This window comes from Sarcophilus harrisii, chromosome 2, assembly GCF_902635505.1.
Source record: "Sarcophilus harrisii chromosome 2, mSarHar1.11, whole genome shotgun sequence".
Lineage (NCBI taxonomy): Eukaryota > Metazoa > Chordata > Mammalia > Dasyuromorphia > Dasyuridae > Sarcophilus > Sarcophilus harrisii.
Window position 1 is genome coordinate 547,019,809 of NC_045427.1, and position 15,798 is coordinate 547,035,606.

Below are 15,798 nucleotides of genomic sequence, written 5' to 3' on the forward strand. Positions count from 1 at the left end.
GTTGGAAATGAAAAATGACAGCACACTTTCAATCAATCAGAAATGGTCACCAGTATATAACTGAACTACTTAGTATTTCACCATACAGGTGGTCACTGTCTTCTTTTTTCTCCTTTTCTCGTCAAAGCATAAGTAATGCCCATTATAGAAGTCAGAACTTTACCGTAATTGAAATAAATACCCAGACTTAAAAAACTACCATATTTCTTACAGAATCAGGCTTTGAACCCTTTCAAGAATGTGGTCAGACTTACCATCTATGAAGTTGAACTCCAATTCTCTCTCTTTTCCTACCCAGACCCTTATCACACCTGAAGTCTAATTTGATTAGCAAGACACTTGACCAAGATTCTTGTCTTACATTCTTCTAAACAATCCAGAGAAAGGGAAGGACAGGTAAGTATCTGTAGAAAGAAGGGAGATGAATATTGGAAGGGGAAGGATGAATACTAGTGTCCATCCACCTGTAAACATAACCACCAGTGAACACAGAAGAAAAGGAAGGGACTAACAGGAGGGAGCTGCGTGACTACAAGGGCTGGTGAGCAATTTACTGGAGGAACTCATTTGGTGAGATCTATTCTGAGTTAATTAAAGATGGCTGACAGAGGTCATCGCCATGGTAACAATTAAAGCCAGGAAGGAGGCCTCATTAGGCTTCATTTTAACAACACCCGTTATTTTTAACACAGAGATCTGAGTGAAGGAAGGAATTTCTAGGCCATTTCCTTTTTCTTTTTCCTTTTCTATATGTCTGACCAAGTCCTAGAAATGCCCTTGTTAGATAGGTGAAAAAGAGAGTAAGAAGGAAGTAGTCAGAGGAGTTCCTGTGTCTTACAGAGAAAAAGATAAGCAACAGGTCTTTTTTCTAGTCTTTTGCTTTCCTCACTTCCTCTAACTCCATCTCATATCTCCTATCAGGCTGCAAAAATCTATCTATACTAGATTGATATCAAAGAGAAACTCCACTGTGAGAGTCTGGTTGAGGAAGAACTCTGAAATGCAGTGTCAGTTTACTCTTTTAAAAAATTTAAAAATTATTTTTATTGATATATTTTTATATAACATTCATCTCTGAAAAATCTGTCCCTGTTTCCACTTAGCCACCTATTTTTATAATAAGTGATTTTAAAAAAAGAAAAATACTTTAGTATAACTAATCAATATTTCAACTATCTGGTAGTATATGCAACAGTTTATATCCATTTTCTCACACCACTGCAAAAAACTTTTCTTCAGGATTAAGGATAGTCATTTAAAAAATATAGTTTTGGTTTCTTTCTTTTATTATTTCTATTTACATTGCTATAGTCATTGTGTACATAATTTTACTGGTTCTGCTTGCTTCATGATATATCTATTCATATAATCTTCTCACATTTCTTTTAATTCATAATATTGATTATGCAATTATATGCCATAGCATCTATGTACCAAAACTTGTTTTGCCTTTTCCCAACCAATGGGCATCCACTTTGTTCCCACTCCTTTGTTACTACAAAAAAGGAAGTTATAAATATTCTAATTTACATGGAACCTATCTTTTTGCCCTGACAGTTTATTTTAAAAATAAATCTTTTGTTTTTACATTGCCTGTATTTCCCCAGTATCTTTTCCTCATCCTATTCTTAAAGAACCATCCATTTAATAAAGAATTTGGAAGTTTATAATTTTTAAAAAATCAATAGATTTTGTTTTGATATAATAAACACTTCTGAAATCTTTCCCCTACAAAATGCATTGTCCCTCAAATAGTATTGGTAAACAGAAAGAAGAAATAATTCTTTATTTTGACAATCAGGAACTACTGTTAGCTATTTTATATGATCAGTGTTTTATTCCTTTTTAGTATTAGTTCTTTCTCATCGCTTCATTCAAGTCTTAGCTTATTTCTACGAATCCTTCATTTTCATCATTTCTTTTAAATACCAGCTTATCTTTGACTTGAACAACAGCATAGGGCAATGGGCTGAGAGTGGGGATTCCTGTGTTCTATTCCCAGGCCCACCAAATAATTGAATAGTTGTAGCATTATAACTTCTTTGGAGAAGCAGAATGATACTATGAAAACACATTGGATTTTAAGAGTTAGGAGTCTTGAGATCTAATCCTGGCACTGCCTTTAGCAACTCTGTTACCTTAAAGATAAGATACTTGCCCTCTGTTGACTTGTTTTTTTTTTTTCCAACTGAAGTGTGCATTAATTGAACTAGATCATGTTCTTAATCTTTTTTATGCCATGTACTCTTTTGATAATGTAATAAAACCCATGAGTCCCTTCTCTGAGGAAAGAAAGGAAATGCAGTCATCAGGAATGGGACAGGACTCTGTATTGAGGAAAGATGAACTGTGCAACACTCCACTAAATCTGAGGGAAAGAGCATCAACCCAGACCCAGTCCTGACCACTCAGAAGTCACTTGGGGCAGGGACAAGGCTGCACCAAATTGCCCAACATGGGAGCCAGTCTCCAAGGAACCTACAGCCATAGACAAGAGAATCAGAAAGTGAGCAATAGGGAACAATAAATGGGAAAGAGTCTAAGATTACCAAAAAATTTCAGGAAGAAGGTAATTCAAAGATAAATTAATGAAATACAGTTATCAAAATGTTTTTATAAGCAAGTTCATGGACCCCAGGTTCACTAATCCCTAGTCAGGTGATCTACTCTTTTCTAAATCTGACAGTTAAAAAACCAAAGATCTAGAATTTTAGAGATTAACCAATCCAACTCCTTCATTTAAAAAAATAATAGTTTATTATTTTCAAAATATATGCAAAGATAGTGTTCAACATTCACCCTTACAAAACCTTGTGTTCCAATTTTTTTCCTCCCTTCTCTCACCCTCTCCCCTAGACAGCATGTAATCCAATATATGTTAAACATGTATCATTCTTCTATACATATCTCCACATTTATAATGCTACACACAAAAAAAATCAGATCAAAAAGGGAAAAAAAATGAGAAAGAAAAAAAAACCAAGCAACAACAACAAAAAAGGGAAAAAACATTATGTTGTGATCCACATTCAGTCCCAACAGTCCTCTCTCTGGGTGTAGATGACTCTCTTCATCACAAGATCACTGGAACTGGCATCAGTCATCTCATTGTGGAAAGAGTCATGTCCATCAGAATTGAGAATCATATAATATTGATGTTGTCATGTATAATGATCTCCTGGTTCTGCTCATTTCACTTAGCATCAGTTCATGTAAATCTCTTCAAGCCTTTCTGAAATCATCCTGCTGATTGTTTCTTATAGAACAATAATATTCCATAACATTCATATACCATAATTTATTCAGCCATTCTCCAATTGATGGACATCCATTCAATTTCCAGTTCCTTGCCACTACAAAAAGGGCTGCTACAAATATTTTTGCACATGAGTCCTTTTCCTTCCTTTAAGATCTCTTTGGTATGTAAGCCCAGTAGAGACACTGTTGGATCAAAGGGTATGCACAGTTTGATAGCCCTTTGAACATAGTTCCAAATTGCATGGAAATAGTTGAATCAGTTCACAACTCCACCAACAAAGTAATAGTGTTCCAGTTTTCCCATATCCCCTTCAACATTTATCATTATCTTTTCCTGTAACCTTAGCCAATCTGAGAGGTAATTTGTGTACCTCAGAGTTGTCTTAATTTGCATTTCTCTAACCAATAGTAATTTAGAGCATTTTCTCATATGACTAAAAATAGCTTTAATTTTTTTTACCTGAAAATTGTTCATTTCCTATGGCCATTTATCAGTTGGAGAATAGCTGGTCCCTCATTTTTTCAATTGAGGAAATTGTTGTTAAGCAAGTGACATATCGAAGGTCATTCAAGTTTTTGATGACAAAGTTGGGATTTAAACCCAGCTCTCCTAATTCTTGGCTCAGCTTATTGAAATTTCTTATCGTTTTAGTAATCTACAATTTTTACTCTGTTAAGAACTTCCAAATAGATAAAATCAATGAGAAAATCAAGATATCTTTTTATGGGGTGGTGAGGGGTGAATAAAAGAAAGAAGAATGATAATTATTTTAAATTTAATTTAAAATTTAATTTAAAAACATTTTAATTAAAAAATTTAACTGGTTCCAAATCCCTATCATCCTCCTTAAGCAGTCCAATATTATAGCCATGTAGAGTCTGAGATAGAATACTCACAGTCTATAGGTTATTCTTTTATTTTTCCATTAATATTTGTTGACAGAATCAAAAACTTAGGTTTGAGCTCTGATTTAGCCAGAAGGCAAAATCAGCTTAGGACTTTAGCAGGTAACTTAACCTCTCTGATATTTTGCTTTCTTATTGTAAAATAAAATTGGTGGTTCTGAAATAACTTTCCAGTTCTAACAGGCTATGAGTAATTTCACAAGCAATGAGATATAATCTTCACCATGCTGTGAGGAGTGAGCTATGCATCCATCCTTACGATACTATACATGTTCAAGTATATATGGGAGTGGGACAGTAGGAGAGGGAACTACCTTATTGAATGCAGTGCAATGAAATTGCTAAGTGATGTTGGTTCCATAGAACCAACATTTTTTGCAGCTGAGGACCAGATAGGGAATATAGTTTCAGTCAACAGATTTTATAGAATGAATTATCTGATATACAAACTTTAGTTCTCCTAAGGAGTAATCTACAATCAGCTATGCTACCAGTTATTCAGAGATGGTGTCAATGAAGTCAAGGGTATCAACACTATCTGTTACTACTATTCCACTTTAAAGCCATACACTGTATATCTAGTTGTAGAAATGGTCACAAGAGCTACCAGGTAAAAATGGGTGGGAATATGGCTGAACCACTGCAAATTCATCCCCATTGCCTTTTCTTCTCAGACCAAGGCTAACCAGGACAGTAGATTGTTCAAGATTGTGCAACCACAAACCCAGAATATTAAAAAAAACTCCAAAACCAAATAAAATGGGCATTTATACACATACACATATATATATACATACATATGTGTGCACACATATAAATATATGTATGTATACATATGTGTGTAATATATATAAACAACAAAGAGAATATTACATGAAATTACAGCTCTATTAAATCATAGGATTTAGAACTGGAAAAGCTTTTAGAGATTATTTAGCCAAACATCTTCATTTATAAATGAATAAACAGATGAGATCCCAGAGATGGCAAGAATTAGAAGCATCATAGGAGCACTGAAGACTTCATGGAACAAACATGAACTATAGGAACTAGAGCAGATAGTGGGAAAGTGATAGAGGAATCACATATGCTTCTTTTATTTATTTATTTGTTTGTTTGTTTATTTATTTTTGCGGAGGCAATTGGGGTTAAGTGACTTGCCCAGGGTCACACAGCTAGAATGTTAAGTGTATGAGGCTAGATTTGAACTCAGATTCTCCTGACTTCAGGGTGCTCTATCCACTGCACCCTCTAGCTGCCCCTGGAATCATATATACTTAAGGGACTTCTTGGAACTAGAGGGGCCTGGTACCAAGTAGCCACAAAGCAGAAAGGACATAGGATGTCCTTCACTGGTACCCTAAGATGTATGTGAATTGTTCAGGTTTGAAGAAGGCTGTTGATTCTCTAAGGACCCTTGGTTAAGGGTCAATCCAACCAAGTATAATCTCAGGATAATATTCTAAGCCTAGAACAAGAGATCTTTCCTTGAGGTCTTTGATCTTTAAAAAAAAAAAACATTTTTATAATTGTATTTCAATGTAATGGGTTTATTTTGTAAGAGTATGTATATATATGCATATATGTATGTGTATACATATATATGTTGTATATACATACATACAAATATCTATTTGCATAAATTGTCAAAGAAATCCATGGTACAAAAAAGGATGGAAAAAACCATGATCTGGAGAACTGTGTAAATTTCTGGAAGAAAGCTGATTGTAGATCATGTATGTGGGAGGTTGCATATTTGTCTGGCAACTTGTAGTGCTTTTTCCTTGTGGCACTGGGGAATGGAGTATCCAGGGCAGTTTTTTTAAGTGTAAAGGATTTATAAAGTCTCTGGGGAGAAGGACTCAGCAGAGAGGAATAGAAAATTACCTTGAATTTTTATAGACTCAGTTGTGCATCCTTTGTGTTTTGAGTTTTCTGTCAAGTTAAATAAAATCTGTCTAATATTTGAAATCATTTTAGCCTGAGTTTTTGCATGAAAGCTGAAGCCCTTTTTATATAGACCTAGACAGAAACCAGATTCTGATATTTCCATAGTAAGGTACAAGGCCAAAAAAAGGAGATGTGTCATAAGAAATCCCCAAGATTGAACTCAGACTATTTATAGTCAGCCCTTCAGGTCTAGGTAACAGGTTACATTTGGCTCCATGTAGGTGGAAGGAGACTATGTAGCTGTCAAACCTGACATGATGGAATCTGGCTTGAGGTTTGTTGTTTTCTTAAAGTCTTAACTGTTGAAATAAAACAGAGAGCTAGGCAACTAAGAAGGCCTGGGTTTGTTCTCCAATGGCAAATGGAAAGAAAAGAAAGCAAGTCTTCTCATGAATTAGGTTAAGTATTCTTGCATTGATTAGTTCCACTTGAACTGTAATAAACAGAACCAGCTATACCCAGAGAACAAACACTGAGAAATGAGTATGGACCACAACATAGCATTCATATTCTTTCTGTTATTATTTGCTTGCATTTTTGTTTTTCTTCTCAGATTATTTTTACCTTCTTTCTAAATCCAATCTTTCTTGTACAATAAGATAACTGTATAAATATGTATATATATATATATATGTATTTAACATATACTTTAACATATTTAACATGTATGGGACTACCTGCCATCTAGGGGAGGGGTGGAGGAAAAAGTATCCTTGCATTGGAATAGCTAGTCAGGGCAGGAGATAGAATGGCAGGGCTACAGTCCATAAGACTCATCCTCTAAGTTCAAATGTGGCCTCAGAAACTCACTAATTAGATAATTCTGAGGAAGTCACTTAATCTTTGTTCTCTTCAGTTTCTTTAATTATAAAATGGGGAATATGAATTATGATAATTTTTGTAAAGATCCTGGCATATAATAGCTACCTAATAAATTCATGTTTCCTTTCTTCTATAAATAGTAGCTGTTATTATTTATTGGCATCTAGTTGGCCCAGTGAATAGAGTGCTGGATCTGGCATTAGGAGCTCCTGAGTTCAAATCAGGTTTCATATATTTACTAATTAGCTATGTGATTCTGGGCAAGTCACTTAACACTGTTTGCCTCAGTTTCCTCATCTGTAACATGAGTTGGAGAATGAAACAGCAAAGCATTCCAGTATCTTTGTCCAGAAAATCCCAAATGAGGTCAATGAAGGGTTGTCATGACAACAACAAAAAATCCAATAATATGGATTCCATATTTCTTTAAGGTTTTCAAATTATTTTCCTTCTAATAACTCCATGAGAAAAGTATTAAAAGTATCATGGACTTCTCTTTATAATTGACTTAACTAAGCCTAAGAAATGCAAAGTGATTAGGCCATAGTTACATACCAATAAGTGCAGGAGCTAAGATATGAAGGCAATTCTGAATCTTCTAAATGCAGTGTATTTCTTGCCATTCCATGATGCCATTTTCTCAACCGCCCAGAGAAGCAGGCCACAGGGAGTGAAAATAGTGGCTGTTGGCTGGAGGAAAAAAGGGCTACTTATGTAATTTAGCAGCCTAGAACCAACATTGTATGTAGTAGAAAAGTTACTGAGTTGGGTTCCTTTTGTGGCTTCAATAGTATGGAGCATATATTCTAAGAGGACAGACAAAATGTAAATATGTAAGTACATAGATGGCATAAATAGAGAAGATGGCAGTAATTTAAAGGGGGAAGGTATTAGCAGCTAGCCAGACCAGGAAAAACCTTCTGCAAAAAGTGGACTCTAAATTGAGTCTTAAGTTTATTTATCTATTCATTTATTTGTTTATTTATGGAAGTATTTGGAGTTAAGTGACTTGCCCAGGATCACATAGCTAGTAAGTGTCTGAGGTCAAATTTGAATATTCTTCATTCCAGGGCCAGAGTGCTCTATCCACTATCACCCATCTGCTTGAGGTATTAAAAAGGAACCAGGGATACTAAGAGACAGAAGCGAAGTTACAAAATACTTCAGATGTGGGGGGAAGCAAAAACAAGGAGATGAGAGATGGAGAATTATCTTTCAGAAACAAAAAGGGATCAATGTCCTTGGATAGTTAGTAGAAAGGAATAATTATAAGAAGATTGGAAAAGTAGGAAGAGAACAGGTCAGGAAGAGCTTTAAAAGTTAGACAGAATATTATGTATTTTATTGTGAAGGTAATAGGGAGAACCTGGGTCTTATAGAGCAGGAGAATAACATAATCACACCTATACTTTAGAAGAACATCTTAGTAGCTGAGTGAAGAAGGATGGATCAGAGTAGAAAGAGATTTGAGAAAACAAAGTCAATTAGAAGGCTATTGCAATGATCTAATGAAAGGTGATGAAGGTTTGAACTAGGGTTATAATTATGAGAATGGAAAGAAGGCAATGTATATGAATGTATAAGATTTCGGCAATAGCTTTGATATGTTAGATGAATAGTTAAGGATTTAAATCCTGGGTGACTAAGAGGGTAGTGGATCAATAATCTGGAATGCTGCAGAAAGGGAAGGATCAGAATGGAGAAAAAGCTATTAGATCTGGCAAGTAAAAATCATTGATAATTTTAGAAAAGACAGCTTCAGAGGTCAGTGGGTTTAGAAGCCAATGAAAAGAGAAGGCACTCTCCAGCTTCCCTCTAGCTTTGAGATCTATGATTTGAGCACCTTTGACTAACTCACATCACACCTCTCATTTCCCCCATCAAAATAGGAACAAATCAGACTAGATGGATTTTAAGGGCCCCTTCATCTTTAGATTCTATATTTTAGTGCTCTTTTTTTACTTGTAGAGATGACCACATTTGCACACATGGATGGGCATTTAAGGTTTATGGAAATACCGAGGAGAGGGACTTCAAAAAGCTTATTTGGGCCTCTTAATCCCATGTGGTCATCTCTAGAAGTGAAAAAAAAAAAAAACCCTGAAATATGGAATCTAAAGCTGAAAGGGCCCTTAAAATCCATCTAGTTTACTTCCTCCTGTTTTGATGGGGGAATATTTGGTATATTCTTGGCAAAGGTACTTGCCATTTTCTCTCACAGTTCATTTTTCAGATGAGGAAACAGGATTAAGTTACTTGTCCACAACTAGTAGGTGTCTAGATTTGAACTCGGGCTAGTATTCTGTCCACTGCACTACCTCACTGTCTTGACTTTAAAAGAGGAAACAAAGGTATTGAGAGCCTTCTGTCTAAGGAAGTGAGTGCCTTGCAGGTCCTTACAGGACAGAATTGTTCATCCTCAATATTCCCTCCATCACTCAGTCAGTCAATAAGCATTTATTAGTCACTTGCCATAAAACTGACAGAGAAGGACAAAAGATAATCATTGTTCTCAAAGAATTCCAGAGACAGCATGAAAACATCTATGTACAAATAAGATATATACAGAATAAATTAGAGATATTCAACAGAAGGAAAGCAAACAGCTGATTCTTAGGCCAATCACATTCTTAATTGTCTCCTGAAGCTCGGAAAAGGTTTTTTTTTAGCTTAGTCATTTAAAAGAGCATTATATGTGTCTCCTAGGACCCTTCATAGGAGTTCAAAGCCCTGGATGATTTAAAGAGAGATCCCATTGTCCTAGAGAGAAAAGATACTGCTATATTTCCTGAGTCTAAGGAGAACTTTCGGGGTGGGGGAAAGAATACCTCAGTGACTCCAACTTGTATGGGAAATGTTGGTGTGTTTCTGGGCAGAATTTGAGATTGTGTCATTTATGAGACTAAATAGACAAAAGTTCTCTTCAAATCCATTCATTGTTGGCTGAAGAGGCAATAGAAACTTTCAATTTACAAGGGAGAACTGGTTTCCTTGAATATAATGCAAGGAGGTAGATGAGTAAGAGCCTGAACTACCATCCCCACTATGAAAGCTGTTATCTGCTCACATTGAACCTGAGTTGGGGGAGGGATGGTCTGTATACATGGTTTGAGAAATGGAGCAGGCTTAGTTATAGGTCAAAGGTGGTACTAATTGAAAGCTATGCTCCAAACTCCCCAAACACAAGTCTGGAATAGGGATCTTAGTTTCCAGAAGCATCTTACTCAGGTTGGAGCAACTGTTAAGGGACTTTTGGATCAGGTCTCCAGATCAGAAAGGTCATTCATGCCATAAAACTTTGCTCACCTGCTCTGTCCTAACTCCTAAATATCTAAAAGAAAGGAGCGACTATGTTGCAATCCAGTTACTAGTTGGACATGAAGTGAGTTGACAGGAAACTTGTGCATATCAAAGAAAAGTACTGAAGTTGGAGTCAAAGGGGAATGCCTTCAAACTCTATTCTGCTAATTTCTTGCTATAGGTCGTTGGGAGAAACACTCTTCTAGGTCTGTTTCCATTTTTAAAAAAATAAACTTGTTTAACTTAATGGTTTCTAATGTTTCTTTCATCCCTAGATCTCTAGTATTAATTATGAGGACCCTAATTTCTGTTTGAGACCCACAAGGGTAAACTAATTCCACTTCGTGGGACTCAATTTGCCCACAGGTATCACTCAGGATCTTTCTGTCATTGATACTTTCTCTGGGTCATGTGGGAAGGGGTGCAAGGCAAGAAATCTAGCATGAGGAGGTGAATTTGGTCTTTGGCAGGGGACCTTGGAGAATGGGCTTTTAAGTCTCAAGCCCTTTCTATTTCTCAACTTCTAGGTATACAGTTAAAACTGTGGTAACTGCTTTTCATGGAGACCACTATTAGAAACCCCTAAATTACATCTCAGCCCTGCTGACCACCCCAGCTCTCAGATCAAGGTCAGGGTAGGGGAGGCTTCTATAATCTGACCATCCCTAAATTTCCTTGAACCCCTAAATCCTATGATTATCCATTTCACAGAATCCATCTCTTCTCTTTGTGAGAGAACTGATCAGATCAAAAGACCTCACAAAGCGCTTTGTCCCAGCGGCACCTAGTGGTAGAATAAGGAACTGTCATTCTTCCAAGTAGAATTTAGTTAGGAGCAGGGAATGGGAAGAATACCCATAGGCAAGAATACTCTCTTAGTCTAAGTTTTTCCCCAAAAGGAGACTAACTTCTGTATTACTCTTCCTTCTTCCCCATTCACCGGAACATCCCACCTCTCTGAGTGAGGATTGAGTCACCGGTGTCCTGCCACAGTCCACCTGCTTCTGTGGGCACTGGCTCATTGGAAACACTGTGGTCTTGACTGTGACAGAGTGGGGATGGGCATCTGAACATGGCTGCCTGTATGTGGTTACACAGGAGACCTAGTGTTGCTGTTTGCAAGAGAGTGCAATATTGCTTCCCACAAACAGAATCAGCTGTTTGCTTTCCTTCACACCCTCTCCTCATTCTCCTATCCCACAAACACTCCATGTTGGGTATTTGGGTGTGTGTGTGTGTGTGTGTATGTGTGTGTGTGTGTGTGTGTGTGTGTGTGTGAGAGAGAGAGAGAGAGAGAGAGAGAGAGAGAGAGAGCGTACACCATGCCTTCTCACTCCCCCAGAACTGACAGCAGCCCTGATACAGCAGGTTCTTTGTCTCCTGCCTGCCTGCCTGCCTATCACAGCTCTCTCTCTCTCTCTCTCTCTCTCTCTGTGTGTGTGTGTGTATGTGTGAGAGAGAGAGAGAGAGAGAGAGACACAGACACAGAGACAGAGAGATGAGAAGAGAAACAGAGAGAGAGACAAAGAGAAAGAGAAACACAGAAAGAGAGAGAGAAGGAAAGACAAAGAGACAGAGAGAAGAGAAATAGAGAGGAGAGACAGAGACAGAGACAGAGAAAGAAAGACAGAGAGAGAAGAGAAACAGAGAGAAGAGAGATAAAGACAGAGAGAGACAGAAACAGAGACAAAGAAAGAGAGACAGAGACAGAGACAGGCAGAGACACACAGAGAGAAGAGAGACAGAGACAGAGAAAGAGACAGAGAACCAGACAAAAAGAGACAGAGACAGTCAGAGACAGAGAGACAGAGAGAGAAGAGGAACACAGAGAGACAAAGACAAGAGAAAGAGAGAAAGAGACAGGGAGAGAGACAGAGACAGAGAGAGAAGAAACACAGAGACAGAGACAGACAGTAGAGAGAAACACATAGAGAAAGATGAGAAAGGGGAGAAAGAGAGAAGAGAAAGGGGGGAGGGAGGGAGGAAGAGAGAGAGAGAGGGAGGGAGAGAGAGATTTAGTCAGAATGTTCTTTGGAATTTTAATATTCCCAGTGTTAAGGCCAGAGCTGCTGAGCTGGGCCATCTCCCTTGATGCAAACAGTAAAGCCATTTTTTAAAGACAAGGCAGTTCCAGTGTATGGAGAAGGATCTCAGAGAACATGAGGACTCCATTCCTCCTGACATTTCCTGGCAGCCTATTTCACAGAACCACAGAATCCTAGCCTTGGAAGGGAACTTAGAAATCATCTTCTCCTGCCCAGTGGAGGAATCTCTTCATCAGCATCCCTGACTGGTTGCCATTTAGCCTCTAATTGGACAGTGATTCTCACGAGCAAGGAAGCTCTCTCCTTTGTAGATAGCCAGAAAGTTCTCATAGGATCATATAATCCTAAGTTTAGACCCAAAGGGGACTTTGAAGGCACCTTGTCCAAGCCCATCTCCATTTTGCAGAGGAGGAACACTGTTTTAAAAGAAGTTATAAGACTTCCCCAACGTCAGGCAGGTAGGTAGTAATCAGCAGAACTGAGATCTGAGTAGATCTCCTCTTTAGGCAAATCCAGTGTGTTTTCCATTCTTCTGTGCTATCTGAACCAAAATTTGCCTCCATGAAATACTATATGAAGAAGTCCCTGGAAGCAGGAATATACAGAGCTGTGAGGGCCCTTCCTGGACAGTTCTTTCTACTTCTACTTGGTATGGCACTTTATATTTAACCTCCTTAGGGAGACATGGTGGCACAGATAAAAGTGTAGTATTGCTGGAGTCAGGGGAACTTAGTTCAAATGCCATCTCTGATACTTATGAGCTGTCTGATTTGGGGCAAATCATTTTTGTCATTCCTGGGTCTCTAATCTTACTTTTCAACTGTAAAATTAAGGGATTTGATTAGACTGCCTTTGAGACACCTTCCAATGTTATATCTTTTTAGTTCAGGTTCTTCCCTTTTGAGCTACAAATAATAAAAACTTTGAAATATCTATCCTGAAGAAAAGATAATGATAAGAGTTAGAGAGGATGTGGGAAAACTGGGATACTAAGTTTCCAGCCAGGCCTGGAGAACAATTTGGAATTATGCTTAAAGTGTTATAAAACTGTGCATGCACCTTGATCCAGCAGTGCTACTACTAAGTTTATAGAAATCATAGAAGAGAATAAAGGATCCATGTACAAAAATGTTTGTAGCAGCTCTTTTTGTGGAGGCAAAGAATTGGAAAATGAGTAAATGGTTAAAAAGTGTTTATGAACACTTGGTGTATGAAATTAATGGAATATTATTGTTCTACAAAAAATTAATGAACAGGCTGATTTTAGAAAGGCTTGGAAAGATTTACATGAACTGATGCTAAGTGAGACAAGCAGAATCAGGAAAACATTGTACACAGCAACAGCAAGACTGTGCGATGATAAACTGTGATAGACTTGGTTCTTTTTAGAACTACTTAGAACCAAAGTAATTCTAATAAACTTTAGATGGAAAACGTTATCCACTTCCAGAGAGAGAGAGAACTACAGAGACAGAATGTAAATCAACACATACTATGTTTTTTTCTTCTGTTTTTTTTTTCCTTGTGGCTTTTTCCTTTACTTCTGATTTTTCTCTCCCAACATGATTCATATGGAAATATGAAAAAATGAATGTACATGTATAAATGTATAAATGTTGTTTTACATATTTACATATTGGGGGGGAAACCTCTCATGTCTTTAGTAAGTCACCTCTTTTTGAAGTTAGAAGTCTCCAGGTCCTTCAACCACTTTATTACATTACAAATTCCTCATTATCAAATCACCTTCCTCTGAATATCATTTTGCTTTCTCAATAACTCTATGAAAATGTGGCATCTAGAATTGAATATGATACCCAAGTTACAAATGTGCCTAAAACAAGGCAAAATACAGTGGAACTCCTTGGTTCTGGACACTGCTTCACAGAACTACAGAATCCCAGCAATAATTCCATGAATACAGTTGAGTCAGAAGTAGTTCCACAGAATTCGTATCAGCATACCATAATGGAAAGAGCTCTAACCTCAGAGGATTTGGGTTCACATCCCATCTCTAACATTTAATATCTATATCCTTTGCCTCCATGTGACTCGATTTTCTATTCTGAAAATGTCAGAGTTGGATAAGAGCATTTCTGAGGTTCCTTCCAGCTCTATATCTATGTGACTGCCCAGGGCAGAAATATCCCTTTCACTTAAGTAGTCATTGTCTTAGAAGCTAGAAGCCAAATTCAGGACTACTTTCTGGATATCAGACAAGAACTACAGTATTAAATGAAATCTATATCAGGACAGTCAAATTCAGAAATGTTGAAAGGTGGAAATTTGGGAGCATCTGGACTGCCGTCAGCTTTTCTTTACATTCTTGAGAAAAAGTCGCATTCAGAGAGTAGGCGAAATAGAACAGTGGGAATGGGGTATAATAAAGAAACTTCCTTCATGATGACCTTTTTTTTTTTTTCCTTTTTCAGCTTTTCTGCCTTCACCTTGGACCTTCATCAAAGCCTGAGTCCTCAGACCAAGAATTTCAGATTCATTGGCAGAGCTTAACATTGTGTATCTGACTAGTCCTCTTTGCAGAAACCAAAAATATCCAAAGGCTCCAGGAGTACAGGCAATGAAGAGAAAATGTCTATTTAAGGAAGTGCCGGGGAATTCACTAGTCACTAGTCATCCAGATAAATAAAGATAGATATCAAGTGCAAAAGAAATGAAATTTGTTTTGTTTCATTACAGAAATTAAAACTAGGACCAAATAGCCAAAATTCTTAAAGCTAAAATTCATTTGGGGGGACGTCAGGAGTAAAAAAATGAGACAGTCACAACAGGGAATCATCTTCATAACTGTTGTGTCAGCATCCTCAGGAGATAGAGAGATATGTACACATGGAGCTCCAGTCTGGTGTGGTAAGAAACAGGAGAATCTAGGATTTGTGATTACAAGGAATTTGGATTAGATGTTCTCTAAATTGCTTTCCTGCATTGAATCTTATGAAAAAAATTTTTAAATTTATTTTTATTTTGAACTTAAATACCAAAGAAAGTAGTCACATTTATATACATAGTAGAACAAAAAGGGATGATTGTATATCAAACTAGATCTCTGTTACATACAGCTTGCTTTTTAATGTAAATAATAAATTCAACTTGTAGCTTTTAAGATTAGCCCACTTGTCTGGCCTTCCTTTTGCTCTCTTCTCTGCATTAAAAAAATCCTCAATGATCCTCTTTTTCTTTATATTCTGGTACCATAGCCCTATCTCTCCTCACCCTGGTAACCCACCCAATAGGAAAAAAAGGATAGAAAAACCAAACTCTTGTAACAAATGCTCATAGTCAAATGAGAAAAATTCTCACATGGTTTGTGTCCAAAACTGTATGATTTTATGAAACTTTTCTATGAACTCTCATTAAGAGGTTAATCAGGCAGGAACCAGGAAGTAAACTGAAATAAGAAATTGTGAGTCGTGCCCAGTAATGCAAACAAGACAACCATTTAATTCAAGGATGAACAGTGCAATAAATGTCCACATTATATAACTGAGATTTTCTAGGA

The 15,798-nt window shown here is 37.1% G+C and overlaps 1 long non-coding RNA gene across 2 annotated transcripts in view; it reads left to right on the plus strand.

Annotated features, from left to right (window-relative positions):
- Positions 1 to 15,399, plus strand: part of LOC116421864 — a 59,903-nt gene extending 44,504 nt beyond the window's left edge. Inside the window, exons 2-3 of one of the 2 annotated variants that reach the window (XR_004232448.1) lie at positions 299 to 396; positions 14,714 to 15,399. This is a non-coding gene — a long non-coding RNA (uncharacterized LOC116421864). The remainder of the gene's footprint in view (positions 1 to 298; positions 397 to 14,713) is intronic. The other variant, XR_004232447.1, reaches the window with a different exon arrangement.
- The last annotated feature ends 399 nt before the right edge of the window (positions 15,400 to 15,798 follow it).